A 22,604-nucleotide genomic window follows, 5' to 3' on the forward strand; every position below is an offset into this window, starting at 1 on the left:
ATAAGTTGTGTCTATGAAAATTTCTGTGAATGCTCCACACAAGGGTTTTGTAATATTGCAACGTAGTATGAGAATCAGCAAGTTGAATCATTGATTCGATTTTCTGCGATAATTGTCAACTTGCGATTCTCTCTTGGGAAATTCCACACAGCAACGATCATTATCAGACTGTAATTTTTTTAAGGCCCGTGAAATACTCAGAGTATGAAGTGGAGCGAAGAAATGTAGAAAAATTCTCTCGCGTTTCATGCATTGAGAGACTCGAATTCTTATAGCATCTTCTACCGGATTGAAAATGTTGTATACAATATAGATAGCAATATAGCAGCTTCTGTCAAATTTTCGGCAATCACCAACACTGCAGTTGACAATTTTTTTTCGATTGCTTTCGCTGTCTAAGCTGTCCCCATGTCCATCTCTCCAATTTTTGCATGAGCGAGCAAACAAAGATAAACTGTCGCTTGCTAACGAAGCCACATGAAAATCTCAAAATTCGTCAGAATTATCTGAGTTGTCTAATTAGTTACAGTTTACTTGTTGTTCACACTTCCGGTGAAGCTCGTGAATTTTCGTATATTTCAAAGATTGTTTTCACCCGTGAAGTATAGTTCGTAAGATTATTAACGAAAAATATACTGACAGCATTCTCCTGTTCCATCAACTTCATATAAAGGTAAGTAAACGTTTTGATTTAACCGCGTTCGATATTGAAACATACCGAATATTTGGTTGCACGTAAAGGGTGATTTTTTAAGAGCTTGAGAACTTTTTTAAACAATAAAACGCATAAAATTTGCAAAATCTCATCGGTTCTTTATTTTAAACGTTAGATTGGTACATGACATTTACTTTTTGAAGATAATTTCATCTGCCACAACGTCGAATTTTCAGTGAATGGGCCCTAGAAAAGTTGGCAGAAAATCCGCTTTTTTATCGACAAATTTTGTTCAGCGATGAGGCTCATTTCTGGTTGAATGGCTACGTAAATAAGCAAAATTGCCGCATTTGGAGTGAAGAGCAACCAGAAGCCGTTCAAGAACTGCCCATGCATCCCGAAAAATGCACTGTTTGGTGTGGTTTGTACGCTGGTGGAATCATTGGACCGTATTTTTTCGAAGATGCTGTTGGACGCAACGTTACAGTGAATGGCGATCGCTATCGTTCGATGCTAACAAACTTTTTGTTGCCAAAAATGGAAGAACTGAACTTGGTTGACATGTGGTTTCAACAAGATGGCGCTACATGCCACACAGCTCGCGATTCTATGGCCATTTTGAGGGAAAACTTCGGAGAACAATTCATCTCAAGAAATGGACCGGTAAGTTGGCCACCAAGATCATGCGATTTGACGCCTTTAGACTATTTTTTGTGGGGCTACGTCAAGTCTAAAGTCTACAGAAATAAGCCAGTAACTATTCCAGCTTTGGAAGACAACATTTCCGAAGAAATTCGGGCTATTCCGGCCGAAATGCTCGAAAAAGTTGCCCAAAATTGGACTTTCCGAATGGACCACCTAAGACGCAGCCGCGGTCAACATTTAAATGAAATTATCTTCAAAAAGTAAATGTCATGTACCAATCTAACGTTTAAAATAAAGAACCGATGAGATTTTGCAAATTTTATGCGTTTTATTGTTTAAAAAAGTTCTCAAGCTCTTAAAAAATCACCCTTTATAATAAACTGTAATATGCTGTGCTCACAAATGCAAATTCAGTATGTTTACGCTCATGTCAGGTGTAGTTTTTTTTTCTTGCACGTGTTATTTCCGCTTTGTAACAGTATATCTATCGTACAAGTTGTGGTATTGGCAAATGTTGACATGGAATATAGCAGACAACCGTTTGCTTTTATTTTCAGAACGTATTCGCCTATCACTTCCGATACGGTTCTCAGAGTGTTTCCTTGTAGGAATACTTTTCTAGGTTTAAGGTTTTTTAGCGGAAGTCACAAAAGCAATGCGTACGTGACTGAAAATAATAACTAAACTGTTTGGCAATACTGCTTCATAGTCACGGTAGTCAAACAATGCTAACAAAGGAACAACAAATTAACTGTTTTGTTCAATAAGCTTCTGATTTGAATTTTTCTTAGCACTAGATAGCACGTTTAAATGAGATTACAGTGGATTTCTGCTACCCTGTAAACAAAACTGGGAACGCGTCTATTCGCATTCGCACTTCTCTGGCCTTGAACAATATCCAAATCAGAGGAACCGAACAACAACGTCAACTCTATTAGGTGCCGAAATCTCTAACCAACAACACGATTTGGCTAGACTTTCGGTACTGGGTGCTTTATCGGAGCCAAAATTTGTTCCTCACTCGGTCAACCTAATATAGCCGAACGTCAGCAGTTGATGAATATGCAAATCCAAATTGAACGCGAAATGTGTGCTCGGATGACCCGGGTTGGGTACCGTACCGGTCTCGCTCGACGGAACCATGGGAAAGCCCACTGACGGGAGGGCGTGTTGCGAAACACACATTTCCATTTTATATGCCATCCCGTTCACGGTTGTCGCTTCTTCGTCTGCTTCGAACCACCGGAAAGTTCTGAAAAATGGATTTATATTTATGTGCATACATCCAAAGCATGTGGCTAAAGTAAACGCATTAGAGTATGAATAATTAATTTAACGTAGGCCCTTCGCGGCGACGAAGGAACTGCGGACGAGCAACGAGCCGCGATTGCCGGGTAATGAGAATGATCCTCGAAGGATTACTACGGAAGGCACTCCAAGTCTGCCATGTAAATGATGATCCAGCGCAGCGCATTTGTCCTCGTCTTCATTATAATCGTCGAGTGGCATGAAGGGATTTTGAATAATTTGTGCAGCAAATTGTTATTCATAACAAAGCATTTGCTCCAAGCTCCAGCAGGGATTTGTTAAATTGGAATGTTTTCGTTTGGGACAATGAAACACGGCCTTCTAAGGTAAACCGACGGACCCAGTCAGTTGACTGGAATTGAAAACTACACACTTAATTTCGCTCGGAAAAGTGCCAATTTCATTTGACAAAAGTACTAGGGATGTCGGATAATCAAGCAAAATTGAATCGATTAATTCGGGAAAAAAGTCAGATTTAGCTGAAAACTCGGCAGTATAACAGCTGAGATCGTTAATCCCATTTAAGTGTGTAATAATTTAACAATCTAACTACGCATTAACAACAACACCCTGCTCGTTCGGATTGACCGATGACACGCTTATGGGACGATTCCGTCAATTCAGCACAACAGTTTTCGCCGATCGATCGGTTCGATTCATTTCAATATTATTACCATAATATTTGTTGAAACTTATACTCGCCCAGCCAGAGCAGGCTGAACAATGTCAAAATTTTCCTGCAGAGTTAGCAGCATAATTGCCCCGCTCACAAAACATTTGTCAAAGTGGATTCACCCTTCGGAACGGGCTCATGTTTTCGCTGTACAACACAAACAAAAAACAGACTAGCGGGGCAAATTTTGAATCCGAACTGGAGCGGGAGCGCAAAATTCGAGTTGGATTTTTTTTTATTTCGGCATCGCTTACCGTGGCTTGTACACTCCAGAAAACAATTGCCCCACTCCTTTCCGCATTAACGTTTCAGAAGTGGAATCAAATTAAGTAAGCCCCACTTGACGACTGCGACGACGACTACGACGACGACGGTGGAAAACACCATTTCCGGTTGTCAAACCAGAAGGTTAATCTGTTTCGTATCCTGCTCGCAAAGCCATTCTTTGTACAGACGGTTTGGGCTTTCGGTTGGGAGGCCCCTCGACAAGGCACGCGAGATGAAGCTTAAAGAAGAGGCATATATATGCTCATCATGGTCTGCGATTGACTGGCAATTTGACAGTGTCACTCTGTCACCACAGAGCTGTTTTCCTGCTCCGCATCGAACTCGCTGGGTCATCGCATCAGCTGGGGACGGCTTTGATGACGAATCGAATAAAGATGTTCAATTTGTCACTTTCAGCAGTGCCTGGACAACTTATCGTTTAGTTAACCCATTTTCACTAACAGGATTGGAGGAAAATCTCTGCCAATTCTACCCAAAACATGCGGAGGAAGGCATTTAGCACAGTTCGGGTTGATTTCCCTCCCGCCCTAGGATTCTAACGAGCTACATTGCATTTGACAGGTTGAATCCGCAAAGGGTTTCCACCGTCCCGGCGCATTTGGTAGTAGATTTCCTACATGGCCGGAAACCGATAGGGCTATCGTTTGCGGTCTCGACAGCGAATACATAGGTTGATGAGTAGCTTTCAATTTATCAACTGGTTGAACTCGGGTCGAAAAGGGTGTGTGGCCTGGATTGAAACACGTCGATTCGAAACTCCATTCCAACGAAATCTCTGAAACGGAAATTAGAATCATATTTTCCACGGCTAGGGAATAAAGCTCGCTCTTCCTGTTCTTTCAGGCACTTCCAGCAATGGAAACATAATCCCCTGACGGGGTGTGTACCATTATGATTGAATAGGAAAAATGAAGCCATTGTCGTCAACTGCAATCTGGGCGAGCCCGAACGAAAGGGTGCGCTGCAGGAAATCGTGGCTCTGTCTGTCTGAGGGCAAACAGAAGGATGTGCGATGAAGTGAACGATAATCGAACTGGATGCGGTGCACTCACATTTCCGGTTAAGTCTCTGACTCGATAACGGTTGCCAGATATTGCCGGGGATTCTGGTGCCATTACTTCTGGGACATCACTTTTGATGATAGTATTCGATCGGTTCGATTGTGACACACTGCGACTAACACGAATAGGACATGGAAAATATTGAGAAAATTTATTCTACAATGAGACAATCTTCCAACCGTGCCTTTTCGATCATTCAGTATTTATTTGAATTCGAGTGCCTGTGTTTTTACAATCCCGAAAAATTACACAATCGTTCGGAGGAAATTTTTCTTCCTCTTCTGACACTCATCCGCAGACGGGAAACTTCCATTTACATCGCAACAGCAGCAGAGGTTGCGTGCTATTTAACCTATAAAATTCATAGCTTTTTAAACCGTAGAGGCAAAGGACGAGAAAAATGATCCGTCCTACCCGAGTGATCCTGATGGATGTGTTTAATAGATGATGCTTCACTTCCTTCGCTCGATGGGTGTGCGGGTGAGAGGATGGGTTCCACACTATGGTGACGAACCGTGCGCAGGAGGTGCCGATAATGATGATCGAGATAATTGGAGGGTGGTCGTTGATTGGCTGTACTGCCGCACACGACGATTTCCGATTGCTGCTCTTCTACGGGTAGTAATAAAAAAAATAGTTCCAACGATGAAATCCGTCCGGATGTGTAGAGTCGGGAGGTAAGCAGCTTACAGCAGAGAGGAAAATAACGAGTCCCGTCGAAGTAAGTTTGACGAACAGTTTTATAATGCTTTCAGTTCCTAGAACTGACACAGTAAGTCACGGAAGCTACTACTAGCTTTACCGGTGCCATGAATCATCCCAACCCATTGAACAATTTGCACTTTGCAGAACATTTTTTCTGCAAACACAAACACAAACGTTCTTTTGTCTAACCGACTCACTTTGGCGAACGGTTACAGTTGTAAGCTCTCGCCAAACCAAGATCCGGTATCAAATCAAAATCGAACTTGAAACCCGTCGAGAAACACAGTTCGAGTCCATTATCTAGCCATAAAAACAATCACCACCAACGATAAATTGTACCACGCCCGGCAGTGACCAACCCGGTGGGCACAAATTTCACCAAACCCGGTGCCCTTCTGAAACGGTTCACTTCCGAGCCGTTTCCGACTGCCCAGAAAGGGCAATTCCGGTTGGCGCTACGCCAAATTCCAAACCCCGTTTTGCAGTGGTCCAACCGAACGGCACATAAATCATATTTCAGCTAACATTTCGGGAGTGAACCGGATGCGGAACCTTTCTAATGTTGGCTGCTCTCTTGGCGGTCCGGCCGCCCGACAGAAGACCGACGGAGACACGGTTAGCGCCGCGCGGATGATTTTTTGCGGTAGGAACTCGTGAACAACGGTGTCCTCCAGTCATTTGCGACGGGAGTAATCAATTTGAGAGCAATGGAGCGTTCTATTTGATCGGATAATATTTCTACGCCATTTGCCACGATGGATATCCAATGGCTCGTTAAGTATTTTCCAGTTAGAACAAAGCCATGAAGGGCTACTGTGCGGGGGAGGGGATGATTTATTCAGTCCGAACAATTTGCCAATGATTTTGTTGTCATCCATGCAAGCCTTCCGATGTTTTAACAATGTGCAAAGTGCTGATAGTTTTTTTTTTGTTCTTTTAAAAGTACTCTTAAAACACTGCTCTGAACAGTGCTTAAAGATCCATTAGACTAATTTGCCCATTCGAAAAATGCCTGATCATGGCGCATTCCATTTCGAAACAGCTCTCGGCTGATTTCTGGGCAAGACCAAAGAAGAACAAAAAATCCCAAGCCGGGATCAAACCACAAACAAATCTCGCAGTACATAATTACCATCATCTACAATTCATCTTGATCTTCTGTTTTTCACTTTTACCTCTCTTCGTGATCATCGAAAATATTTCGCTTGCTTCAGAATTTGGTTCGTTAGTTTTCCCGAGAGATTCGTCGCAGATCCCGGGTGGTATTTGTTTCTCAATGTTGTCCAAAATAGACTCATAAACTCTGGATCCAAACAATTCTCCGTGTGTCCCCGTAGTCCATATACATTTCAGCATCCAGGGAAAAATGAAGAAAAAAAACTTTGTGTATGTGCCCGTCACGTATAATGACCCTTTCGTTGGACCTTTTGTGCCGTCTGGTCCGGGATGGGAGCTAGCGAAAGGCATCGAAAGACAGGAAGTTTCAATTTATAATTTACATTTATTCACTTTGGACACTGGTTTCGTGATTGGCCGCGGCCAGGCACCTCAAGCTACGCAAGCAAAGTCGTCCCAAAACAGTTCGACGATGTGGCACACGTAAGAGCGTCCCAGTACCGGTTGCAACTTAGATCGGCGGGTTAATGATGGAAACCGACGCTGATTGAGATGTAGATGGATGGATGGATGGCCACCTGGTCTAATGGCAGTCGAAACGACGAAACTTGCGACCAGGAGATGCTTTCTAATGGTGGATTCGAACTTCGGAGGGTTTTATTTTCCAGTCGGTTCGGCAAGTGCAACCAGTGCGTGTGATGACATCAAATCCTACATTCGAACGGTTCATTTCATTTTTTGGGTTGATTTTGCTACGAAGTTGTGTAATATGGGCAGCAAATGAAAGGAAGTCGCCACAAAAAAAACTAATGGCAGATTATTTGGGGCAATTTTGAGACAGAGGTGGTTGTTTTGCTGAAGTTTGGCGCTATTCGGTGACCCGAATTCAGGTGAAAAGCGATTTGGTTTTGGACTTTTTCTCTCAAATCACTTAGAAACTAGGTGTTGAATTTCAAATTTTTGATACTTGAACTCTCGGACTTGACAATTCTTTTAGTTTTTAAAATTTACTGACTGACAATTTTTAATTTCTATACTCGGAAACGTTGGTAATGCGTCGCGCATCTTCTATGCACATTAAACGATTCGTAATACTACAGGATTTTTTTCGTGCAGTGTAGGGTTAATTTTCTGATCCCGAACGTCCGACAGCGATATTGAAAGTTTCTAATTGGTCTAAAAACCAATGACAGATTCTCCTTTGATTACTTTCTCTTTTGAATATTTCTGTCCATTTATACAAATGTTCGATAACTATGTGGTACTGATAGCAAAATGAAAATTTTGGGCTACATTTCACACAAATAGTTAAGAAGTGAACGTGAAAATTGATGAGTAATTAATATAAGAGAACGAAAACAAAGGAAATCTGTTACTGTACTCGTCGACTTATGCATCAGAAGTATTCAGTTGATGATGACTGAACAGTGTTTTCAAGATTGATAAAAATTGATAAAAAAATCAAAATATCTAATAGTAGTTTTTTCCGGATTTTTTTTAAGAGCTTAAAAATACCTGTAAAACTATCACAAATAATCTTGCTCTTGACAACAAAAAAATAACAACTTAGCAATGAAATTTTAACTTGAAGTTAAAATACATTCTGCTCCCTAGAAAATTTACACAAAAGTGAGTAAAGCTTGCTTCAGATAGAATTGGAGCAGAGACAATTGCCTGTATTTCAGTTATTTATTATTGAATTCAAGATCTTTTTTTTTTATACAAATGTAGCGTTTTCTTCATACTTTTAAGAAAAAATACGGATAAAATTATTCGACAGGGTTTCGAAGGAATTCTCGATTTTTTTCTGTAACACGGCTCATTAGGCGGCGCACACCTTCTTCGTCCATCGTTTTAGCTATCTTATTCTACCAGGTCATCATCTGACTGAAGTCTTTGACAACCTTACGCTTTGTTTTGAGTCTCCTTTTCATGATTGCCAAGTATTTCTCAATAGGGCGGAACTAGGGGCAGTTGGGTGGGATAAGGTTTTTCGGAACAAACTACACCCCTTTCTCTGCATACCATTCTTGAACGACTTTGCTGTAATGACAGCTTGCCAAATCTGGCCAAAACATTACCGGATGGTCGTGGGCAAAATTCGTTTTTGGAGACACTCTTTTTGGTATAGTTCCGATGTCATTGTCTTATTTGTAACGAAAACTTTCGCTTTTTGCCACAGCTGCAAATGCCCTGACAAATCATAAATTTTCTTGCAAATTTGTCGGCAGAAACAAATTTAAATTTGGCTGGAACATCCCCCCGAGCCGTTGCCAAGTTAAACTTTTCACTTGGGATTTGCCCGAAGTCAGCCTTGCCATAGGTTTCATCGTCCATCAGAGGACACCCGTCGAACTTGATCAGCACCTGGTCATATAGTTTCCGAGCACGAATTTTGACCACACTATTTTGTTTTATGGTCCGATTTGGCTGTTTGCTAGCTCGATACGACTTGATTCCTTCCCGGAGTTGAGTTCTCCTCACGGTACTATGGGCAGCACCGAATTTTCTGGCCAAATCACGGTCCGACAGATTAGGATTCCTCTTAATCGTCTTCAAAATCTTACCAGGGCAGTTTCCGGTCGACAGTTTCACTCCGACGATTGGCTTGAGGCTTCCAAATCGTCGTCAATGTTTCCTTATACCGTTTGATAACGCGCCAAACGGTATTTCTGGGTAATTTCAGCTGTTTAGCTAGCTTAGATGCAGACCACAATGGATTTTCCAAATAACTCTGCACAATTTTTTCCCTTGATTCGGCTTCCATGTTGATTGTTTACAAAGTAAAGTCGATTTGCGGAATGTCAAAAATCTTACGTGAAGCTGACAAAATTCCCGACACGTGGGCGCCAAGAACTTCCAAATCCGTCCACCAGGAGCGCCACAATATGGGCAAAAGTTTGTTCCAATTCTAAATGAAGCAAGCTTTAGTTTTACCTAACATTTTGCAGAAAATAAAATAAAAACCCTAAAGTGATTTATATCCTCCACTACACATGCTTATAAAAAGCTACTACTACAGATGCATGGAAACTTTAAAAATTGAGTTAAACGTAAGAACTCTTTTTTAATTCGAGAGATCTGTCTAAAAGTCTAATAACCATTTGTAGTGGGATCGCGTATTTTTTGTTAGTGGGATCGCGTATTTTAATTTAACTGTTCATCTGTATCTGTTGACCGAAATGATAATAGATTTTATCCATCATTTCCAATTTAAAGAAATTAAATTTGAGTCACTAAGAATTTACTCTAAATTAGAGTTGTTTCCCTTTGTCTGTAGATGAGTTGTAGATGTAGATCATTTTTGAGTAACTATTTTAAGCGTGCACTGCAAAAAAAGATTTGTAGTAATCTCAATGTGCATGACAAAATTCGCAAAATGAGGCTTGACAAATTTCGGATCTTGCAAAAATGAGTAGCTTTTGACTGGAGTTTAGGTAGCCACAAACAAGCTTGTGAAGAAATTACATAAACAAATTAGAGTTTCTCTTTGTTGGCTTCATGTTTTGTTAATATTTCAGGAAGTTGGCATCACTGGGAGTGCGATACGGTGCCTGGGTGCTGCACTCAAAAAAGTGTAAATCCAATGTGTATCAAACAATTCATAGTAATGTAGTTGGTCGAAACATTTATTTTAAGTGATAGTGCAACTGAGGCAAGTGCGTGTTGTTTAGTGAAAAGTTTTATTATTGAACATTGCTGATTCGCGAAAATGGAAAATATTCCAACGGCGGAAACTGTGAATTTATCACTCAAAATTAAACGACGTCAACGATGCGAATTTACCGCCAAAAATTAAATTACATCAACCGATCGAAGCGCCATCTGCCTATCATTGTCGGTGTTATCAGATTTATATGGAACGTGTGATAGTTACAAGTCAATCGTGTGGTTCAAACTGAAGTTTTAAAATTGGTCTATAGCAAACCCATCCGCGAGTGTTTATTTTATTTGTTCTGTAGTGGAATGTCTAGTTGAATTCGGTTTGATTAAATTATTGAACAAAACTTGGTTGGTTTTGCACTTTATTAGGTGAAAAGAATGGGTATTTTTTCTGAGAATGTTTATGGGAGAAGCAAACCAGTTAAACTTAGTTCGACGAATTTTGCCGTTGAAATGTTGACAAGCTTCGAACACAGCTGGCGGAACTCTTTCTAGTAATATCAAAACGCGTTGGAATTTTAGGAAGGTATAAATTCCTCCGTACAAACCGTTAAAAGCTACGTGATGGCGAAGCGAATTCCTTACCATTGCATGTTTTCAATCACCTTATGCTAAATCAGAAACAGCACGTGCCAATTAAATTACGCAATAGTACGAACTGCTAGAGGTCACTCAGTGACTAGTGAAAATAGTATCCATAACGAACGCTCAGAACAGCTCGAACCAACATCATCCGGCAGAGCCGTTTTGCCCACCGAGTCAAAACCAAACCATCGAAACCATTAAATCGTAATTGGATGCGCAACTCAGTAAATAATTTTCAGGATGGTTCATCAGTTGTGCTAAGAATTTGAGCAACCAATTTGCATTTGCTGGAACATTTTCGGTGAATCGCTACCGAAGATGCTCCAAAACACCGCGATGTTCGCCACAAAGGGAACCAACTTGACCCCAAGGACGCCCAGAAACCGGTACCGAACCGATCCGATCGAAAAGAATTTCCAAATTACTCTCTATCGTGCTTGGTGTCGGTGTATGGGAAAACCGAAGACAGGGGGAAGCTCAATTATCATCGATCCAACCATCATCGGCAATTGACTGTAAGCGGATGAGTTCTAACTTTCGATGAAATCTATTTCCAACCTTACGAAATTCTAATCCCCAACTCCACCGACCGAAAGTATGCGTGTCGATTTCCTCTTCGGGTCCTCCTCCTCCTACAGCACCAGATTTTCGGTTCAATATCTCATCGCTTCGGAGATCAATTATATCCGAAAAATAGAGAAAAAACAAAGGTAATTATTAAAAAATTCCTCTTCTGGTCTGGTTCTCCGACTGTAGCTTCTCCGATGGAAACGACCAAGTCGGGGTCGAGGTTCGATCTCGAGAGGAAATCTATTTTTAAGGAAAATTATGCACACACAAGAATCGACCGGTCATCCGTATTTACCTTGCACGACCCGGGCGGAGAGTTCGGGCTCGGACGGAGACCGAAGTTTAGGGAGTGATTAGAGACGACTCTCGATGGACTGGCTTTTACGGAACAATTGATTCAAATTGTGGTAATTTTGCGGTTAAATGGATGTGTCTGCCTTTGTCCGGGACAAGCGAAAGTAGATCTAGAAACAGTGAGATAACAAGTGATTTCTTGGACGTAGCTTCCTGGGTGGGCGTCTTTAAGAAGATGACTTTTGCTTTTTGAGCAACGATTAGGACTAATTAGCTAGCTTCGGGTCCATGAACTGTTCGACGCTTGTGCACTTACAGTTTGCTGTAATCGCTGCCTAATAATGATGATGTTAATTCTAATTATGAGGTTTATTGAACTTGGTTGTTGAGTTGGCATTTTAGTTGTGAATTGTTTCATACAGGCTAGAAAATCATCCCGATTTCCCGTTAAATATTGGCGCACAATGGGCATCCAAATTGATACATTAAAGGAAAGTTCCCAATAATAATAACCGCAACCACACAAAAAAATAGCCCCAAAGTCTCCACATTCAGCACCCGGCACGGACATTGAACCGACTATCGGAAACCGATCTAAGGTTTGTTTGACCCGCTAAGCGCAGCGTGTTCTCATCGGCAACCAAAAAAAAAATTACACCAGCTGGCATGCGATCCCAGGCATCCTCCCGAGCTTAGCCGCGGCAAGGAAAACGCGTAAAGCGCAGAAGCCAATAACAAGCAGCTCCGAAATCATCACTTTCAACCAGATCAGTCGGCCCAAGGCGAGAAGATCGCCGTCTTTCTCGAGTAGTGTCCGACAAAAGAACAGCAGCAGCACTCCATTAGGGATCACTGCTTTATTTACTCCCGTCATCGCATCACTGCTGTGCTAACATCGTCGAACATCGAAATAACAGATCCCGCAATTCTCGGCGCATCCCTTGATTAAGCCCTCCGAGCGAGTCTCCTCCGGTGCGGCGAAGTGGGTTTCGAGCTCGAGGGTACCATAAATGCTGTTTCATTTTCCACGCTTTAATGAACTCCACCATCGGTGGCCGTCCATCCTTGAGTCTCTTTTTTTTCGATATATCCATACGCGTATTCTGCGCGTATCAACCTGCGGCCTGGCAACCCGGCGTGTACTACAAACGAGCCAATTTAGAACTAGCTTCTAATCAAAACATTCCAAGCAAATAGGCAAGAATTGTGTGCGCATATACGAAGCTGCCGTGTAGCGGCATTGGACGTAAAGCGGGGGAGATAGAGCGTAACATCCGGAGATTATGACTGCTGGCTGTTGATCGGAGAGGTACTGCTACGTTCTGGTGGGCTAATCTAAAAAACAGAAGTAGCAGCACCTTCCGGAGAAGGAGAAATGATCAGCATTTGGAGAAACAACGATAATCGCGAGGGTTCAGGCTAAAGTCGGAATATATTAGCCATAAATTACACGGTCGACTATTTTTTCCCCGTGTGGAAGGAATGAAGATAGAGTCCCGTATAATTACAAATCAAAATTCTTTTCTTCTTTGGTGTCGGTAGAATTCCTGGAAGGCCCTGGAATACCTGTTTTGTGATTGCAGCAGTTGCTCAACTACTCGCGTCATAACTCAACGAGATGGTGTCATCCGATACCGTTCGTTCTGACCCATTAGGAAAATAAGTGAGACCTGTGATTGTTACCCGGGATGCTTAGTGCATCTTTTGATTGAAACCTGTCTGCGCACTTAAACCCAACATTGATTCCACGGAATTACACTTTCCGCCGATGAATCAGACATCGTTACGCTCCTACCTTCCGAGTAAATCTACATCCAACTCAACGGTCGGGTTACTCACCTTTTTTTGTTGTAGTTTGAATCAATTAACACTTCAAGCTCAACTTCGTTCCAATTGAGATGAGGCGGGGGGCGACAGCAAAGTCACCCGTTTACGGCTCACTGCCCGCCGATTGTTTATGCTCTAGTCCCGAAAGGTTATCTTTTATTTCGCGTTGCAGCTTCAGCACAGACTTCACGTCCGTGGGTAATCAGCGAAACAATTTGTTCATTAAATCATTTTTATGACAGATGCATTAACTCGTAGTCGGTTGTTTTGAGGCAAGGCGAAACCAGAAAAAAAAACAAAACACAATGCAAAAGCACTTTTTTTTTCAAAACTCGATTTTCTTCTGTTTCTTATGATGGTTTCGAAATTCCGGTCACAGTTGTTTGGATTCGCTCGAATTCCTCGACTAAGCGCAACTTAAACCTTTGTCAAAAAGTAAACGCTGCAACAATTTCTTCACTTGTTGTACCACTGTTCGACCATCGATCCTTAGCCGGCTCGTTATCTCGTTCACTTTTTGGCCACTGAATTCGGGTTTTATTTTAAGTTGCTACCACCACTGCAAGCGTTTTACGCAGAATTCGCTTGCCTGTTTCATATCGTTTCACTTCGAATATGGCATTCAAATGACATCACACATCGCCCCGCCAGAATAAATCATCATAAAAATGCACATTGAAATCCAAAAATAGCTCACTGGAGAAGCACTCTGCATAAAATTCTATCCGTAACGGTGCTGATAAGGTTGCCGCCAATCGCGTCTCGTCCCGGCCAAAGGCTCTGTTCCCAATAACTATTCCTGCGCTAATCGAGACAGTATTATCAGCACTTTCCGCTTTTTTCCGTTCACTCGAAAAATTCCTCGACCGCACCGAACAATGCTGACGCTTGGAATTGAACGACACTGCGGTCAGACACACAAATCCCACTCTCGTTGTTGATTGGTGGAATCTAAACTGAAGGAATTGAAGCAATTGAAGGAGACACTTTGCTACAAACACTTCCACTCACGTGTGCGGTTTAAACTAAACTGACTTAGCTCAATCGCTGGCAGGTTTAAGCAGCGGCGCCTTAGCTGGAAGCGTTTCGGAAGCTCTCTCTCTTGACTCGTATGGCACCTCACGATTTCAACCAACAAAAAAGACAGTAGGAGAGGGAAGTTCCCTCTCTGTGGAACCTCGCGTTGATCGATTCTCTCTTCCTCTCTCTCTCTGTTGATCGATTGTTCGCTCGCAATCCGTAACTTGAAACTGAAGGCTGAGAAGAAGCGAAAACACCCTCGCAAAGGCTGCCACTTCGGGTTCAATTTCTGCCGGAAAAGTATGCTGTTACAGCAGCAACGTAGTTGACAGAGGGCTGACAGACAAGCATAACTCTACTCACTGGTTAGGCCGGCAATGTACGCGGGATCGCAGAAGGAACGCATCGCTGAGCACTACTTGGTTTGTTGATTGTTTGCCTCGTCTTTCGGTTCAAGCACAGAGAAGAAGGAAGCGAACGAGGGAACGGCTTGATGCTTTGCGTATTGTACATAATGCGAGGCGACGGCATCGTGTTTGAATGGTTCCATTTACCTACCAATGCGCTCCAAAGCAAACATCGAAGAAGCAACAGGAAGATGGATGTACGTGGTGTATTGTTATGGAATGGATATGATTTTGCCGTGCCTAATAGGATGTAAGGTAAATGGTATCAAAATCAGGCCAGCATAACTCAGTTCATGACCATACGACAAATCAGGTTGTAGGTCTATTGGACGATATCTACGTTGCGAATATTTAACAAAGTCTATGTCGGAAATATTTCATGTTTCACAATTCACCATTACTGAATACGGTCAAGCATCCTATAAAATGAAAACTACACTTGACGAAAATTCATGCGTGACGTAATTTTTCTCAGAGATGGCAGAATGTTACATCTTCTAACATGTAGAAAATGTTGTCTGCTTCGCATAAGCAGATAAAATTTCGTTGACGTTACCACGATTAAAAAGGACGCGTTCTTTCACACCTCCGAATATAGACTGTTCGTACTAGTTGATTGTGTGAAATTTGTAACTTTTACAGCCTCGCTTCCAGAATTGTAACGGTGTAACATTATCTGATGTCTAAAACTATTGAATCATCATTTATTTATCCAAACCGGAATCAATATTCTGGACCATGAATTGGGAACTCAATTATCTATGATTGAAATTAATAGCAAGCAGTATCCTATGTTGTCAGTTAAAATTCTAAGACGCTATGCTCGCTTCTGTCAGCTGGGAAGCACCGCTCTGATTGGTCAATTGATGCAAAAGCGAAGCTGTAGGGAAGCACGCAAATCTATAAATAGGGGAGAGTATTCGGTTATCGGCACCCTTTTCTTTTAAGCTTATAACTTTTGACTAAGTGCACATTATGCGGACATATATATATATATATATATATATATATATATATATATATATATATATATATATATATATATATATATATATATATATATATATATATATATATATATATCAATGGGAAGCTAAAGTCCCTAGCTAACAACTGAATAATAAACTAAGCTGGTTTAATCGATTGAAAAAAAAAATCATTATCAATTTATTAAAGTGATGAATTTTGTCCATTTTAAAAAAGTTGGTCGGTTACCGACACTCCAAGAAATTTCGTTAAAAATGGAAAAATATAAGTAAAAACTGCAAGTATTAAAAAAAAAACGGAATTTAGTCTTTCCAAAGGCGTTTTGGACAAAAATCTTCATTGTCTGATGGTGACTTCGCCTTGGCTCTCTTGGCCAATAATTTGAATGGTGGAGCTTTTGGTGTTGATTAGGCCGATCTTCCTCCGGCTTCGCAGGTTTGAATGCGTTGCTGCAGTCGAATTTAATGGCATCTTATCCACTAAGCAACGTATTTTTTTATATTTACGTAATTTTCTTTTATAAAAATTTTGTCGTGAATACGACTTACTTTACTATGGGGTGCCTTTTCAAAATTTACCCTCTGAGAGAGTGATAAGTTTTTGATCGTGAATATCTCTTTTTGTATCTAACGAATTAAAATAATTTTTGCTGCATGCCATCGGAAATATGATCACAATTTTATGATAAAATTATCAGTTGTGTGACATAATCTCAAATAATTCAAAATTAAACTTTTCTGAAATGTTTGGTATAAACGAGTATCAAAGGGGATAATCCATAAGGCGCGTTTGCCTTGCTCGTATTTTTAAAGCTCATAGCTCCGTGATCTGTGAAAGGATTTATATAATCTAACTACCAATAGAATCGAAATTTTTAAACTTAAACGTGTATAGTAAAAGCATTGAAGTATTTCAATAGTACACTATTGAAAAATCTGTCTCATTTGACCCATGTCAACACCAGCCAATCAGAACGCGTTCTGAGGAAAAGAACGAAATATCTGCTGCTGTACAACAAATCGTTCAAGAAAAATGTTCCGAAAGGTGATGCATATCGTAGTGAGTTCATCAATTTGGTCCTTCTGAATGCTAGAAACGAATCCCTACAGCATATTGATAGTTTCTTTCAATAAATTATGCAAATCCGAAATGAAATAATCGACATTAAAATTCTGTATGCGGCTATTTTTATAGCCGTTAGGACTGTCCATTAGTGAAAAAGCTACAAACGAAATCACGAAAAAGAAAGCTCCTAACCAAAATTGGATCAGTTTGGATTCTATCGCCACTGCGAGCAGATGTATTTTGTGTCGTTTGCAAAGCTAGTTTCGCTTCCGACAAGAGCGATAACGTCACAGCTGCCAGTCATTTGCATTAATGAAAAAACAACGGTGGAGAGCATTACACAAAATCAGCCGTTCTAATGGCTCAAAAGTTTTCTAAAGAACTATTAGGATTTGTTGTTCGAAGGTAAATATCCCCAGCTTAGTGCAAATCTAGAACAGTTTGGTTAGATTTGTGCACTTTTCGCTGTGTGAAATTCCCAGTAATCGAGATCAAGTGAAGCTTTCTTTGTTTTTGCGAAAAATGTTCCAGAGTTTAATGTCGTAGAGAATTACGCAATTTGACCCTTCTGAATGCTAGAAACGAATCCCTACAGCATATTGATAGTTTCGTTCAATAAATTAGGCCTATTGTATCATTGATCAACCCAGCGAATTAATGTTTTCTTTATTGGAAGATTATAATCGGTTGTAAACGCTACACCTACACCAACCATATCAGTATCGCACCCACGTACAACAGTTCAGCCTGGAATTAGATGACGGAAGTCAGCGGCATCCATCGGAATTCGAATTCAACTCATCACTCTCCATCACAAACGTATTCATAAAAGGTTCTTTTTAGAGCCACCATTATTTTATTATAAAGAACAATACTGGTTATTTCATAATATTTGTGTTTCAAAATGTTAAATGTAACTAATCTGTACTTTAGTTTAGGTGCATCGTTTCAAATTCTACATACAATGTCATACAATTGATCAACTAATTGATATTCAGAAGTGTTAAAAAATATGTCAATTGTTTTCGTATTCACGACATCCAGTTATGTCTCTGACATTACCCACCCGCCTTTTTTATTCAAGCCAATTCGCGTACAAACTTTACGTGGCCGATTGAGCCATGGTTTTATTAGATAAAATAATTTTTTTACCGTTGGATCTCGTTGTCACCCTTTTTCTAGGGGGAGAGGAGCTTCGATTTTTATCTTGCGAGGATTGAGGGGCACTTTGTTCGTGGCTCGCCTCGTTCTCCATTGCCGCATCGGTGGTATTGTTGTTGGTTTCCGTGTTTTCTTCGTTTTCCGTGTAATTCGCAGTCTTGAGTTCGTTGTTAGTTGCTGTAGACGCGCCTTGTTGTGCATTAATTGCAGTTGCTGGTTGGTTTGATGGTGCAACAGCAGTACTGCGCTCACTAGTTTCCGTTGTTGGGCGGTTGTCCTTATTTTTGTTTGAAGATGTCCTTTTCACAGTTTCAGTGCAAGGTTTGCCGTAGTGTGCAGGTTGTCCACAAACTGACATGTAACCAGTTGATTTGCGTACATAATCATACAGATGTATCCCGTCTTGACCACAAATGATGTAAGATGGAATTGCTTTACGTAGTTGCATACGTACAACTCTCACGCCATTCCGGATACCCGGGAAAAAAATCCGCCATACTTCCTTTTCGATGGAAAGAACTTCACCGTACTGCGACATACATTCCCGAACATACCCCTCGCTGGTCTGCGGGGGAAGATCATGCACGCGTACTTCTATGGCATTGTCCACCATGTACACAGGGATTTTATATTTAACATTGTCATGATCAACACTGTGCACCCCGTTATTAACCGAAGCAAATGCAATTGCATCTTTTTCACGTTTAAACATAATGTACACACAGTTCGACGCCTTGTTGAATTGAATCTCACTTACATCATTAACGTTTAGATGTAATCGTTCCTTAAGCAAGATTTCAATTTCGGTTGCTGCAGGTCTCACTTTGCTGCGCTTGAAATCATTACAAATTGAATTTGGTCTTGTAGGCCAAGTTTCAGGCTTTGTTAAATCGTATTTGCCCATTTCGTACACTCTATTGTTCACTATACTGTATTGTCTTTGTTTCTATCGTCTCGACCGTAAGCAATTTGTTTAAACGATTTGTTTAAAGTCGCCATGGCTAACAGAACCAGAGAACCAAAGTTTTTACTTTCATGCCGGATGTATTGAAGCCGTCAAGTTGTCCACGTGTTGCATAGCATCCAAGATGCCAGGTAATACAGTAAGTTTAGCTAGCAAAAACCGAAAAGATCGTGCCAATTTTCAAAAGTCTGTAATTTCTGACGAATGTCTGCAAACAATCGAAGTTTCAAAAGTCTGAAAAAAGTCTTTAGATGAAAAAGGTTTACATAATAACTAAGAAATTTTGATAATTTACAGACAAATTTGCAGACTTGGCCTCTCTGCATATCACTGACAGTTTCTCGCGATTTGTCGAAAAAACCGAATTCCTTGGGGTGCCGGTAACCGAAATCGGCAGACATTTGAAAACGGTAGACATTTGACAACGACGAAAAAAACTTTGGTTGCGAAAATGTTGACAGCATCCGGTATTAAATCATGAAATAGATCGATTTCATCTCATAAACATTCAATCTACTCACCTTTTCGATCGATGCTTTTCAATTTATGATACTTTAAAAAAGTCATGAAAAACTTTTCTGTTGATTTTCACGCAATTAAAATTTGTTTTGAGCGCAGCAAAAAGTACAAGCGTCTGTTTGCTTTGGTATTCGGCACAAAAAGAACGTGCTGCTATTACACACACATGACATTTGTCGGAATGATGCTATCTGCTTTCCGTCAAAAGTTACGGTGGGGTACCGGCAACCGAACATCTTCCCCTATAAGCGAAATTATAGCCAAAGTTTCAGTATTGTCAATGTTATGAATGTTTAGACTCTAGCTCTAAAAATTTTGACAGGAACTTTTTGCTCACACACTAATATTAGTACAAATGCCGGTTTGCTGTTCACATTAAGGATGCCAGGTTCAATTTCAAGCAGATTATAAAAAGTTTGTGCAATCAAATTGTTGCAGTAACAGTGAAGAAATTATCGCATTTTATCACGCAAAAGTGAAAGTTCAATACTCAAGATAAAAATTTCAAAAGTATAATAAGTAAAATCTTTGAATATCTGCGGCGTTAATAAGAAATCTGTAAATTCAGGTATAAATCTGCATAAGTGGCATCACAGTTTTTCTATACTGGACTTATTTTCGCAGGAGTCTAATCAAGTATAAAATGCGCAATATCACGTGTAACCAACCCGCTGCTGGGCCGCCATTTTCTTATGACCAACATCTTTTCCGTAAGGACGAAAACAACGAAGAAGTATGTAAACATAAATAAAAGTTTGTTGTTGCTCAATATCTGTGAGATTCGTTGAAATAAGGTTGATTTTTATATGTTTGAATATAATTGTGATATTGTTATGAAAAATTGTAATACTGACTTCCACAATCGATGACGTGTTGTATTTCCCTACATTTTGTATACTTCGCTCTCACTGCCTGGCTAGCTTTGAAAGCCCCAAACGCACGATATGTTGGATACGACAGCACTGGCTAGAGTGCCTTATTGTTGCCACCGGGCTGCGTGTAATATATCAGAGAGAGGTAGCTTCTAAACAACAAGACACAACAGCGCTATAAAACGATTTTAAACTTTAATTGGTTTGCTTTGATCTTGTGTCATGCGAGTTTGGATGGAATACTTTGTTATGTTGTAAATTGTGGGTAAATTTTAGGTACTTATGATTAATTTGTAATTCAAATAAGATGAACTCGTTTAATTATCGAAATCACAGAATGGTAGTAATGATAAAGAACTTAACGCTATAAAAATAACTACATGCATGCAAAACTTGAATACACACTTGGCGAAGAGAAGCCTAAATATCGAAATCCGTTACGCTAGTATGCACGTAGGTATGATTGTACTATTGAAGTAAGGTTTATTTGGACTATTGAAGTAATTTTGCCGGATACAACACAGACACGAATCAAGGCAAACAGAGTCTAAGTTTGCGTGTTCGATTTTGGTTCTTAATACACTAAGGTCTTTTTTTACGCGGGAGATACGTTCCGCGTAAAAAACGCAAAAAAGCTTCGGAATTTCTTTTAAAAAAACTGCGTAACAAACGGAAATATAAAAAATCCTTCTTAATCTACCTAGTGGCGTGCTAATGCCTTTCTTTTTCTCCAAAAAAGTCTCATGATTTTTTTATCATTTTATAAAATAATTTCTGACACTAATTTTGGCTCATTTTTAACACCAATTAATTCAGATTGATTCGAGTAGTTCACAGAAGCATGCTTCAGTATTTATGTCACATGCTCGGCATCATTCCTCAAACCAAGTGCTTTCGGAAATTTAATGTACTTTCCCACTATGGTACTTTCTCAAGGTCGAAAATTTTCAAACCTTAACCGCCGAGCAGCACCCCTACCCATGTCCGATTTAGCTTAAATTTTTCATGGGGACTTTTTTCAAGGTGCTTAAACTTTTGAGCACTAGCACTACGAAATCAAAGATTTTAGTGATAAGAGCGGTAAAAAACAACGCGTTTTGTCGGTTACGTCACTTATATCATTATATCTCTGGAACGAAAAGTCACAGCCGTTTGATCTTCAATCTTGATCAATGGTCTAATAATAACTTTCAAACGGGCCTAGGCTTGTTAAAATCGGTTCCGCCATCTCTGAGACAATTGAGCGGTAAAAATATCTTCGAAAAGTGCACACACACAGGGATAGACATTTTTCGATCTGGTCGAACTGAGTCGAATGGTATATAACACGATGGGTTTCCGAGGCTCCGTTCGAAAGTCGGGTTTTCCAGCAATTCTAATACCTTCCCTAAATTTCTGTTTGAGCTGTTAGTAGAATGTTCTCACTAATAGTATTGTTGTTGTACCGTTGAATTCCACTATATCACGTCATTACACTCTCACAAAGACACTATTTTCACAGTCACTATTTTTCCGAAAGTGTATCAAACGTTATAATACAGATACGTATTTCGGAATGCTATTTGCATCCTTCTTCAGTGTATCGGTTTTATAAAAATATATAAAACCGATACACTGAAGAAGGATGCAAATAGCATTCCGAAATACGTATCTGTATTATAACGTTTGATACACTTTCGGAAAAATAGTGACTGTGAAAATAGTGACTTTGGGAGAGTGTAATGACGTGATATAGTCTAATACCTTTCTATAGAGAAAGGCAAAACTCTTCTCAATCCACTTAGTAGAATTTTCAAATTAGATTTTGAAATATCACCATAGGGAGTACATGAAATACATACATCGGGACAAAATGTTTATGCCAAAAGTCATAGAATTGCTTGAAACATCGAGATTTAATGTCATCATAAACAAAAATTTTGAAAAAGTTTTCAAAATTTTTTTTTCCGGGATAACACCAAATCTGGACGTTTCATGTAGTTTATAGACTTTTGGAATCAAAAAAAATTTTGATACTTTAACCGCCGGGCAGCACCCCTAACCCATATCCGATTTAGCTCAAATTTTGCATGGGGACTTTTTTCGAGGTGCTTAAACTTTTGAGTACTAGCGCTTTACGAAATTAGAGGTGATCCCAAAATATTGGCATCTTTATGTATATAAGAGCTGTAAAAAGCAACGTGTTTTGTCGGTTACGTCACTTATACATCATACCACCG

General features: G+C 40.1%; 1 protein-coding gene across 1 annotated transcript in view; it reads right to left on the reverse strand.

The window, feature by feature from the left end:
- Window positions 1-14,404, reverse strand: part of LOC131428264 (uncharacterized) — a 59,331-nt gene extending 44,927 nt beyond the window's left edge. Inside the window, exon 1 of the mRNA XM_058592064.1 lies at window positions 13,403-14,404. The gene's annotated coding sequence lies outside the window, so the exon portion shown is untranslated. The remainder of the gene's footprint in view (window positions 1-13,402) is intronic.
- Window positions 14,405-22,604: the final 8,200 nt, after the last annotated feature.

This window comes from Malaya genurostris, chromosome 2 (genome assembly GCF_030247185.1).
Source record: "Malaya genurostris strain Urasoe2022 chromosome 2, Malgen_1.1, whole genome shotgun sequence".
Lineage (NCBI taxonomy): Eukaryota > Metazoa > Arthropoda > Insecta > Diptera > Culicidae > Malaya > Malaya genurostris.